Source organism: Hibiscus syriacus, unplaced genomic scaffold (assembly GCF_006381635.1).
Source record: "Hibiscus syriacus cultivar Baekdansim isolate YM2019G1 unplaced genomic scaffold, ASM638163v2 tig00110160_pilon, whole genome shotgun sequence".
NCBI lineage: Eukaryota > Viridiplantae > Streptophyta > Magnoliopsida > Malvales > Malvaceae > Hibiscus > Hibiscus syriacus.
The window spans coordinates 1,838,201-1,849,727 of NW_024062608.1; the positions used below are offsets into that span (position 1 = coordinate 1,838,201).

An 11,527-nucleotide genomic window follows, 5' to 3' on the forward strand; every position below is an offset into this window, starting at 1 on the left:
CGGAACTCACTCTGGCACTTTAATCGACGAGAAAGTAAGTTATATATATATATATGAAAACTTTAAAGAGAAGAAAATGGTTGGGGGTTCAAGTCACTAGGTAACAAGACTTTGACGGTGTCGCCTTTGTTGCGCGTGTGGGCACGTGGTTTCACATGCGCCATGATTTGGTTTCTTTAGCTTTGGTCGGTGATTGCTTCAATTGTTTTCTTAATGGGCCTATAGACTTAAAGAATCCATAATCAAGGAAATGGATAAAAAGGGTCCATCGCAACCAAATATTGAGCCACGTACTCTTTTCTATTTACAAGGCACGTACTTCAAAAGATTAAACTAATATCCAGGACCACTTTTGTTTGTATTTTCAGGGTTTTCTTTATGAAACAAATATTAGATTTATCTTCACTAGATTAAAAAGAGTTGTTTTGTAAATTTTGAGATTTAGTGACGTTGAGAGTAATGATTGATGATAACTGATGGTAATGTTGAACAGTAGCATGTCTATAAACTTAAGAATGAGATTTAAAATTTTAATTTTTTTTCTTAAAAATAATTTGTATGTAAATTTTTTTCTTTTTTCCTTAACACGTTAAGTTAAATTTAATCATTTTTTTTAAAATAATGGGATACACTTGGCCCCTACCGGGGTTTAGAGCATCTACCCCTCATGGTGAACCATAAATTTAGGGGTGACAACGGGGTAGGATGAGGACGGTTTTGCATTACCCATTTTGTCCCCAACATTTGCGAGTACGATTTTGAAGAATTTCCATTATATGTTTCAAGGTTTTTTTTGTTTTCATACCCATCCCTTTCGAATTCCTGCGGGTTTCGGTTAATCCTCATCCCAAAAAAAATAAACAAACATTTTTTAAATCAATGCAACGCCTAAAACTTGTAAGATATATCAGATCATCTCAAATTGGTCTTTATCTATACTATACTATGAAAGTTTCAAACGTTAATACTCATCTAACACCCAATGTATATGTACAATCTTAAATATTTTCAATCTCAACAAATCAATGTATATTAAATGAGAAAATATCTAAACTTCAATTTTAGTTCCTTTGAGATGTAATAGTGGCAACACGTAATCTCACAGATATTTTTTGAGGATCCCCACGGTTATTTTTGTAAAATATCGGAGATCAATATAGTTATTCACACGGGTATGGTTCAGTTATCCCCACGCTTCGGATATAGCAATCATTGTCCCATCCCCATTTGAGCTTCGAGATAAAACTTCCCCTATCCCCATCCCCGTGGGTGAAGATTTAAGTTATTCCCCATCCCTGTCGGTTCAGATCCTCACGGTTTTTGATTTTTTCCCACCCGATTGCCACCCATAACCACGATCGATGGTGGAGAATTTGGATCGAATATAGAGATTGATTTTTTTATTTAAAAAAAAGTTATAAATGAATGAAACAATAGTTCAAACATGAATTGATATTTTTAAAAAAATTCAAGGATTAAAATGAGAGTCACTATCTCAATAATCAAATTTTAATAAATCGATAATATAATTATAAATGATTAAAATGTAACAATTGAAAGTTCAACTATCAGAATAAGAAAACCTTAAATATAATTGACGTAAAACTAAAAACATCCAAATGAGTTAAAAGTATTCAATGTGCTGTTTTAATTCAATATTTAATATTTTAGTGTTTTCATCATGAAACAGTCTCGGCGCTTGTGGGGCGGAAGGCAAGGGTGAATGGCAGTAGGATGATGGTTGATCGTAGAGTACGATGGTAAGTACCGCCGGTGGACTGTGTGAAAATAAATTCAGACAGTGCTCAGCAGAGAGACACTGGCTTGGCAACCTGTGGGGGTGTTCTCCGAAATCACCATGGGAAGTGGCTACTGAGATTTGCGAAACAGCTCGGTTATTGTTCTGTGATAGATGCTGAACTTTGGGGTTTTATAAAGGTTTACTATTGGCATGGGAAAGGAATTGGCGCAGAATCGTGGTCGAAACGGACAGCAAGGAGACCATAGGCGTTATAAGAGGCGAGACAGGTTTCGAAAGGTGCTCAGCTATGGCAGCGCATATCCAACGGTTAATTAATCGAGGGTGGAGGGTACAGGTTAAGTTCGTACCGAGAGAACGTAACTCAGTGGCCGATGGCCTATCTGGTATGGCGTGGAACGCTACCGTGGGGATACAATTGTCCCAAGAACCTCCGGCGGCATTGCAAACGACCTGGCTTGAGGAGAGTCGGGCTATGAACCTGGTTTAAAACCGTTATCGCTCTTTGTAATAAAAAAATATTTTAATGTTATTTTAGTTATTTAAATTTGTCAAATTCTCAGCCTTTCGTTCTAGTTTTTTTTTAGATTTGGTTATTTAAAATTGAAATTGTAAATCTATTAGCATCTTTATTAAGTTTTAGATTTAGTTATTTAAGATTTCGAGCATATTTCCATATTGATATGGAATAATATTTTAAACACTGGGTTTTGCCCACAAAAGAGAGGAAATGTTCCAAAACTTATATATGTCATAGTTTACAATGCATAATCATCTTGGATTTGAGTCAACAAAAGCATATAAAACAGGGAATTTTTTTTTTACAAAATGGCCTCACCAACCCTCAATGTTGAGAAAACTTGGCTAAGAGTTACACCTGAACCATCGTCAAACAGTACAGTTGCATCTTCTTCGTCATTCAAAGGTGACAGACGAAGAAATGGCGTCGTGAATTCTAATGAAGCATTAGTCGTACTATCCACCGTTCATTGGACTTAACTGAAGCTGCAATGCGTACTCTAAATCATACAACATGTCCCGCATAATCGACCTTTCTCTACCAGATGGCCTTAAACATTTTTCGGCTGTCTCAACAAACTTCCTTAATGAGCTGGGGTTAATTGTATCCACTAGCATTGGATCAATTATCTTCTCAAGTTGTCCATTCCTCAACCAAAGCATTCCCCATTCAGCTAAGTTCACTTCTTCCCTCCTATTTGAGGAGATAACCGCCGGCCTGACACAGAGTACTTCGAGAAGCACCACTCCAAAAGAGTAGACATCAGATTTATCCGTCAATTGCAGTGATTGGAAGTATTCAGGGTCGAGATACCCAAACGTACCTTTGATGTTAGCACTGTGTTCAACATCAGGGAGGCCTAATTTGGAGATACAAAAGTCAGCAACTTTGGCTACTAACTGTTCATCAAGTAGGAAGTTTATGGACTTAACATCACGGTGAATGATTCCTCCAGCTGAACCGGTGTGTAGGTAATTAAGTCCTTTGGCTGCACTAATGCAAATTTCAAGCCTCTGCTTCCAGGATCATTCAGTTCGAGCACTATACGATTTGTCGAGAGAGGGATTTGAGTAATAGAGATTATCTCTAAGGGTACCCCTCCCCATGAACTCATACACCAATATCATTTCCAATCCTGTTAGATTTGTCTAGAAATTAAGTTGGCAAGTTGGAAATTTCATCTTGGTTGGTGGCCAACTTATTAGAAATTTCATCTTGGTTGGTGGCCAAACTTTGAACATGTGAATTTCATATTTGGTGGCTAACTTGTACACATTGGAAAATTCTTTGGTAGGTGGCCAAACTTTAAACATATTGTTCTTGAAACTCAACTATAAATAGGCCTAAGTATTTCCATTAGAAATCATCCCAAAAACAAGTTCTATCTTCCTCTTGTATTCTTCATTCTCCCACTTTGGGAATTCCAAAGAATTCCATTTGTTGTAATATTGGCGATATAGTGAAGTTATCATCCGGTGTGGTGCCCGAGGAGTAGACGATATTCTCGTCGAACCTCGTAAATTTGGTGTGTTCTCTCCTTTATTGTTTTTATTCGGTTCTTTTCTATTGTGTTTCAATATTCAATAGTTTGTCAGGTTTATCCGCTGTGCAACCTTTGGTGGTTTTAATCTTGACATTTTAGGTCAATTTTAAAACTACGTTCGTGTGGGAAATAACCTATTTTCCCCAACAATTGGTATCAGAGCTTCGGTTGAGGTTATCCTGGTGGTTCCGTTGCTGAAAAGATATAGTTCGTGATATTGAATATTGTTCGTTAGAATTAAAATGTCAAAATAAGGATCAGTTGAGACATCAAGCTCTTCATTTGGACCGGTGAGGAGGGTGATTTCAAATGCAAATTTCTCGGTGGAGTTATTCGATGGATCCATTCATTTTGGCATGTGGCAAGGCGATGTGTTAGACGCTTTATTCCAACAAGGTCTAGACATCGCCATTGAGGAAGAAAATCCCGAATATATGGAGGAGAAAGAATGGGGAACAATCAATCGTTTGGTATGCAGCACGATTCGATCTTGTCTTTCCAGGGAGCAGAAGTATGGCTACAAGAACGAGACTTCTGCAAGTAAGATGTGGAAAGCTTTAGAGGAAAAATTCCTGAAGAAAAGCTCTCAGAATCGTCTCCACATGAAGAAAAGATTGTTCAGATTTGATTATCAACCAGGCACCAGTATGAATGAACATATCACTGCGTTCAATGAGCTAGTGGAAGACTTATTGGGCATGGATGAAACCTTCAAAGATGAAGATTTGGCTTTGATGTTGTTGTCATCTCTTCCAGATGAATTTGAGCACCTTAAGACAATGTTGCTTCATGGTAAGGATAATGTTACCCTTAAAGATGTAACTGCTGCTTTGTATAGTTATGAACTCAGGAAGAAAACCAAGAAGGAGAGCAAGTATGAAGCAGCAGAGGCCATGGTGGCAAGAGGTCGCTCGAAAAGTCAAAAGCCAAAGTGGAGAGGGAGATCAAAGTCGAAGTCCAGACTGGGAAAAGATGAATGTGCCTTTTGTCATGAGAAAGGCCATTAGAAGAAAGATTGTCCGAAGCTGAAGAAGAAAGGAAAAGCTGCTCCAGATGCATGTGTTGCAGAGCATGATGCACATGACTCTAACATATCATTGGTTGCTTCATCAATAACATTCCATTCCGATGAGTGGATATTAGATTCGGGTTACACCTATCATATGTCCCCTAATCGGGAGTGGTTCTCCGATTTAGTGGAACTAAATGCAGGAGTTGTTTATATGGGCAATGACAATGCCTGTAAAACTGTTAGGATAGGTTCAATTCGATTGAAGAATCAAGATGGATCAACCAGAGTTCTGACGGATGTCCGATACGTGCCCAGTTTGAAGAAAAATCTCATCTCGTTGGGAGCCTTAGAATCCAAAGGCTCAGTAGTCACTATGAGAGATGGAGTTTTAAAAGTCACATATGGCGCACTTGTGATGATGAAGGGCATCAGGAAAAATAATTTGTATTACTACCAAGGTAGTACAATTATTGGAGCAGTTGTAGCAGCTTTCGGAGGTGATGATTTGGACGCAACCCAGTTGTGGCATATGCGGTTGGGACAAGCTGGAGAGAAATCCTTACAAATTCTGGCAAAGAAATGATTGTTGAAAGGTGCAAAGGCTTGCAAATTGAACTTTTGCGAGCATTGTGTTATGGGAAAGCAGAAGAGAGTGAAGTTTGGTACCACTATACATTATACAAAAGGTATTGTAGATTATATTCACTCAGATGTATGGGGTCCTTCAAAGACATCGTCTGTGGGAGGAAACCATTATTTTGTAACTTTTGTAGATGACTTTTCCAGAAGAGTTTGGGTGTATCCGATGAAGTCTAAAGATTTTCCTGAAATGGAAAAATATGATCGAGAACCAGACTGGTAGAAAGATCAAACGTCTTAGGACGGACAATGGAGGGGAATATAAAAGTGACTCATTCTTTGACGTTTGCCATGAGTATGGTATTGTTCGACACTTCACTATTAGACATACACCACAACAGAATGGGGTGGCAGAGCGTATGAATCGAACACTATTGGAGAAAGTTCGATGTATGTTGTCTAATGCTGGGTTAGGCAAGGCATTTTGGGCTGAGGCTGTGACATATGTTGGCCATCTCATTAATCGTCTGCCGTCATCAGCGATAGGAGGAGAAACACCATTGGAGGTATGGTCTGGAAAACCTGCTACTGATTATGACTCCTTACATGTATTTGGATCCACTACTTATTATCATGTGAAGGAATCCAAGCTTGATCCGAGAGCAAAGAAGGCTCTCTTTATGGGAATCACCCATGGAGTGAAGGGATTCCGCCTTTGGTGTTTAGACACCAAGAAGATAATTTGTAGCAGAGATGTTACCTTTGATGAATCTGTCCTAGTAAAGAAGGTAACAAGTGAAGCTGTCCAGACAAGTAGTACTTCGCAGCAAGTGGAGCATACTCCAAAATAGGTGGAGTTTCAGCAGATGATGATCCCAGAAGTTGATGCAGCTGATTCTTCAACTCCAATAGAAGAATCAGAAGATGAAGAGGTTCAAACCCAAAAACCATTGGAGACACCAGAAACACTTGCAGTTACAAGGCCAATGAGAGAAATTCGTAGACCTGCTCGATTTGTTGATATGGTGGCCTATGCTCTTCCCGTTGTTGATGATGATATCCCTATCACTTACCAAGAAGCAATACAAAGTTTGGAAAGTGATAAGTGGAAAAGTGTCATGGATGAAGAAATGCAATCTCTCCAAAAGAACGACACTTGGAAACTGGCACAATTATCGAAAGGTAAAAGAGCCATTAGATGCAAGTGGGTATTTGTAAAGAAAGATGGATCTCATAACATGAAAGATGTTCGCTACAAGGCACGATTGGTAGCTAAAGGCTACGCTCAAAAGGAGGGAATCGACTACAATGAAGTATTTTCCCCTGTTGTGAAGCATTCCTCCATTAGAATATTGTTGGCCTTGGTAGCACAGTTGAATTTGAAGCTAGCTCAACTTGATGTAAAGCCGACTTTCTTGCACGGTGATTTAGAAGAGGAGATCTATATGACACAGCAAGAAGGATACAAAGATGGTGGTTGTGAGAAATGGGTTTGTAAGCTGAACAAATCGCTATATGGATTGAAGCAATCTCCGAGGCAGTGGTACAAGCGATTTGATAGCTTTATGAGGAGGCAAAAGTATACTAGAAGCAAATATGATCATTGTGTATATTTGCAAAAGCTCAAAGATGGATCTTTTATTTATCTTCTCTTGTACGTTGACGATATGTTGATCGCTTCGAAGAGTCAAAAGGAGATAGACAAATTAAAGGCTCAGTTGAATCAAGAGTTTGAGATGAAAGATCTAGGTGAGGCCAAGAAGATTCTTGGTATGGAGATAAGCAGAGATAGACAGAGAGGGAAGCTTTGTTTAACACAGAAGTAGTATCTGAGAAAGGTATTATAATGTTTTGGCATGAATGAAAATACCAAACATGTAAGTATCCCATTGGCTTCTCATTTGAAACTTAGTTCTCAATTATCTCCTAAAACTAACGAAGAACGAGTGTATATGGCAAAAGTTCCATATGCTAATGCAGTTGGGAGCTTGATGTATGCAATGGTGTGTACGCATCCTGACATTTCACAAGCAGTTGGAGTTGTGAGCAGGTACATGCATGATCCTGGAGAAGGACATTGACAAGCTGTGAAATGGATTCTACGGTATCTCCAACAAACCGTGGATGTTGGTTTAGTTTTTGAACATGATGAAGCACTTGGTCAGTGTATGGTTGGATATGTTGATTCCGATTATGCTGGTGATTTGGATAAGCGTCGATCAACTATTGGTATTTGTTTACTCTTGCTAAAGCCCCAGTAAGTTGGAAGTCTACATTGCAATCTACGGTGGCCTTGTCTACTACAGAGGCAGAATACATGGCAGTTTCAGAGGCTGTAAAGGAAGCAATTTGGCTTAATGGGTTGATGGAAGACTTGGGAGTTGTTCAAAGTCACATTAGTCTCTATTGTGACAGTCAGAGCGCTATTCACTTAGCGAAAAATCAAGTCTACCATTCAAGGACTAAGCATATCGACGTGAGGTATCACTTTGTGCGGGAGATCTTTGAAGAAGGAAAGATTATACTTCAGAAAATTGCGACATCAGAAAATCCTGCAGATATGATGACCAAGGTGGTAACAGTAATCAAGTTCAATCATTGTTTGAACTTGATTAACATCCTGAAAGTATGAACACCTTCGGGTATGTGGCGCTTGTGAGCGCAATTAGAGGCACTACAAATTTGGGGAGTTGAAGAAGTTGAGTAGGCTTGGTAATTTCAAGTCAATGTCCAATCCTGTTAGATTTGTCTAGAAATTAAGTTGACAAGTTGGAAATTTCATCTTGGTTGGTGGCCAACTTATTGGAAATTTCATCTTGGTTGGTGGCCAAACTTTGAACATGTGAATTTCATATTTGGTAGCTAACTTGTACACATTGGAAAATTCTTTGGTAGGTGGCCAAACTTTGAACATATTGTTCTTGAAACTCAACTATAAATAGGCCTAAGTATTTCCATTAGAAATCATCCCAAAAACAAGTTCTCTCTTCCTCTTGTATTCTTCATTCTCCCACTTTGGGAATTCCAAAGAATTCCATTTGTTGTAATATTGGCGATATAGTGAAGTTATTATCCGGTGTGGTGCCCGAGGAGTAGACGATATTCTCGTCGAACCTCGTAAATTTGGTGTGTTCTCTCCTTTATTGTTTTTATTCGGTTCTTTTCTATTGTGTTTCAATATTCAATAGTTTGACAGGTTTATCCGCTGTGCAACCTTTGGTGGTTTTAATCTTGACATTTTAGGTCAATTTTAAAACTACGTTCGTGTGGGAAATAACTTGTTTTCCCAACAAATCCTTCATCCCAATATCCTATTAATGAAACAAGATGACGATGGCGAATTCGGGAAAAGACAACAATCTCTGTCTGAAATTCAAAAGGCCTTGGCCATGTCCTAGTTCACTCCTTTTGACGACAACTTTCTTACCATGAAACAATCCTTCATAGACTTTTCCAAATCCACCTTCTCCAATCAATAAACTGGAATCAAAGTTCTTGGTCGATTGCTCAATTTCATAATAAGGTATTCTAAGAGCAAGATTCAAGTTGGAAGGGGACATGTTGGCTGAAGATTGTATAGGCTTTGCTTTCCTGCACTTCAAAACCACAAGCACTGCCACTATCAAAATAATAACAAATGCACCCCCAACAACTGAACCAACAATAGCAAAGAGATTACTCCTTTTACTTGCAGGCTTCTTTGCAGGGAAAACAATATTCGATTTCTTCATGAACTCCATTATTTCGATTCCGTTCAAGAAGGCGTTTTGATCCTGAGAATCAGACCAAGGGCCTATGCTTATGTTCATGGTTCCAGATTCATCAGAATCAACCACAAAATTGAAGTAAAACGGAGTTGCCAACTGAACCGTTTGCTCATACGGACTAATTCTCTGGACAAACTTGTTGTAGATAGAGAGATTAAAGACAATCGAATCAAAAGAATCAGCAATTATTTCACATAATTGCAAGCGAACAGAGTGTCTAGAACTCTTACTCACATTAAAGCTCCGAGTTATATTGGACAGATTCAATTGCCCGCTCTCTTCTACATTCATTTCCTGTGCAGTCCTATAAACAGGACTTGGGGCAATATATTCAGTGACATTTCCTAATTGGTATTCAGGCTCACCACCAAAAAATGAACTAGCAGCTCTTGGATTAAATAAGAAACCATCATCTGGTATCAAGTTCCTCCACAGTACATCATTCTCTGGTGTGAGGATAGACCCTCCAACATTGATCCTATAAAGGGTATGTAGAACCTGAGATTGCAAACGATCGAAAGAATTTCCACGTCCGACCGCCGGAGTAATGAGCGGAACATTATCGTTTATGAACTTTTCAGGGGAAAGAAAGACTTCAATAGCGTTTATAAAAGCTAGATTTGATCCTTCAATAGGTACAAAGTGGATTCTAAATCTTCCTACTCTAACATTGACCAAAAATTCCCTGATGACAGGCAAACCAGGATTGTTTTTGACACTAAAATTTGACAATAGACTAGACTCTGAAGCTACAACACTGAATATATCGCTGGCTAGATTGGTAGAAAATGAAGGAACAAAGAAATGGAGACGTACAAAGTATGTTCCGCTTTCTTTCATCGTAAACTCGTAAAACGAAGGCTGTCGATAGGTTCTTGCGGACCAGTAGAGTGGAGACACGTCGGCCGAGGGACTCCTATCTTGGACAGTGCTGCTGCCTTGTCCTACGAAGAAGTAAACGCCGGAACATCGGTCGCCGACAAAGTTCCGACCGTTGTTGCCGTTGAAGTAGGAATTTGACCCATTGTTGATGAAGTACTCAGCATGGAGGCGTGCAAGCTGATGAGGAAGGTAGTACAAGAAGAAAGATGAATTGTTGGAACATAAGCTTTTTTATGGGAAAGAAATGAGATGTTTGTATTGTAGCTCTAGAGGTCATCATGTTAGGAAACTTTAAAACAGAGTAAAGGTGGTGCGAATCAACCAGGAATATGATTAGTTAAATTAAAATAAGATAAAGGAGCTTTAGAAAAATGTTGAAGACAAGAGGAAGTGGTGGTTGATTGTGTATTTTGAGTGGGAAAAATAGTGGAATGTGAAACACATGATTGACGTTGTATGTCCATGTAAATTAAAGTGACCTGTCAACAGAACAGGTTTACCCCGTCTCCCTGTTATGCATTAACAACTGATTTTCCACAAGATTTAGATTTTTGCTTTTATTAATGTTATAATATTGGTGTGGGTGCTCCAAAAAGTAGGATTATACTTTTCCTTTGCTCGCTTTAATAAAGAGTAATATCTAAACCCTAATCCAAAAGAACCCAAAGTGGTTGCGTTCATATACTGCATCCCAACAAGTAGGGGAGAGAGAGAATTTCTGCGTATAATTTAGAACATAAATAAATAAAAACTTGATCTTTCCATTTAGCATGTTCCAGCTATTTTTTTTAATAAGAAAGAGAACAAACTACTCTACGTAGAGTTTATACCCAGGACAAACTAAGCTTAGCTTTATCTAAAAGCTTGACGATGACAGGAGGAGGTTCCTCAAAAATTGCGATTCTGTCCGAGAGATCTGCTATCTTTGCTAAGGCCTCTGCAACAGCATTATTCCTACGGGGAGGTTCCACCTATTTTTAGTTGAGATTTAATTGATTATTTTGATCTATTTTTCAAAGGTAAATTTCATGGTTCCTCACTCTACTTTACTCTCTCCCTATTTTGCTCACTTTACTTTTAATTTTTCTAATTTGCTCACTAAACTTTACAAATTGAATCATTTTCCTAACTCTCATGTTTTCTTTCTAACATAGCATTTTTTTATTTAATATAAAATAATTTAAAAATAAAATAAAAAATAGAAGGTGGTCGGATGCCACCATCAACCACCGTTAACCGCTATAGATGGTGGTTGTTTGATCCCAAAATGGGATGGGTTGCTTCGCCTCAACGTCGTGAGTTTGAATCTGACCTCCATTTTGTCAGAAGTTAATCTAAAGTCCACGAATTTAAGATTGAAAGTGAGGAAATCAAAACGTTTCAGTCCAAATTCACAGGTTTTGGGATATTTTCCAGATAAACAAACACCAGATCTGGACTCAGGGGTCAATACAAATAAACCCAT

The 11,527-nt window shown here is 38.5% G+C and overlaps 1 pseudogene; it reads right to left on the reverse strand.

Moving 5' to 3' along the window:
* Positions 1-2,580: 2,580 nt before the first annotated feature.
* LOC120216504 lies at positions 2,581-11,527 on the reverse strand (annotated as a pseudogene).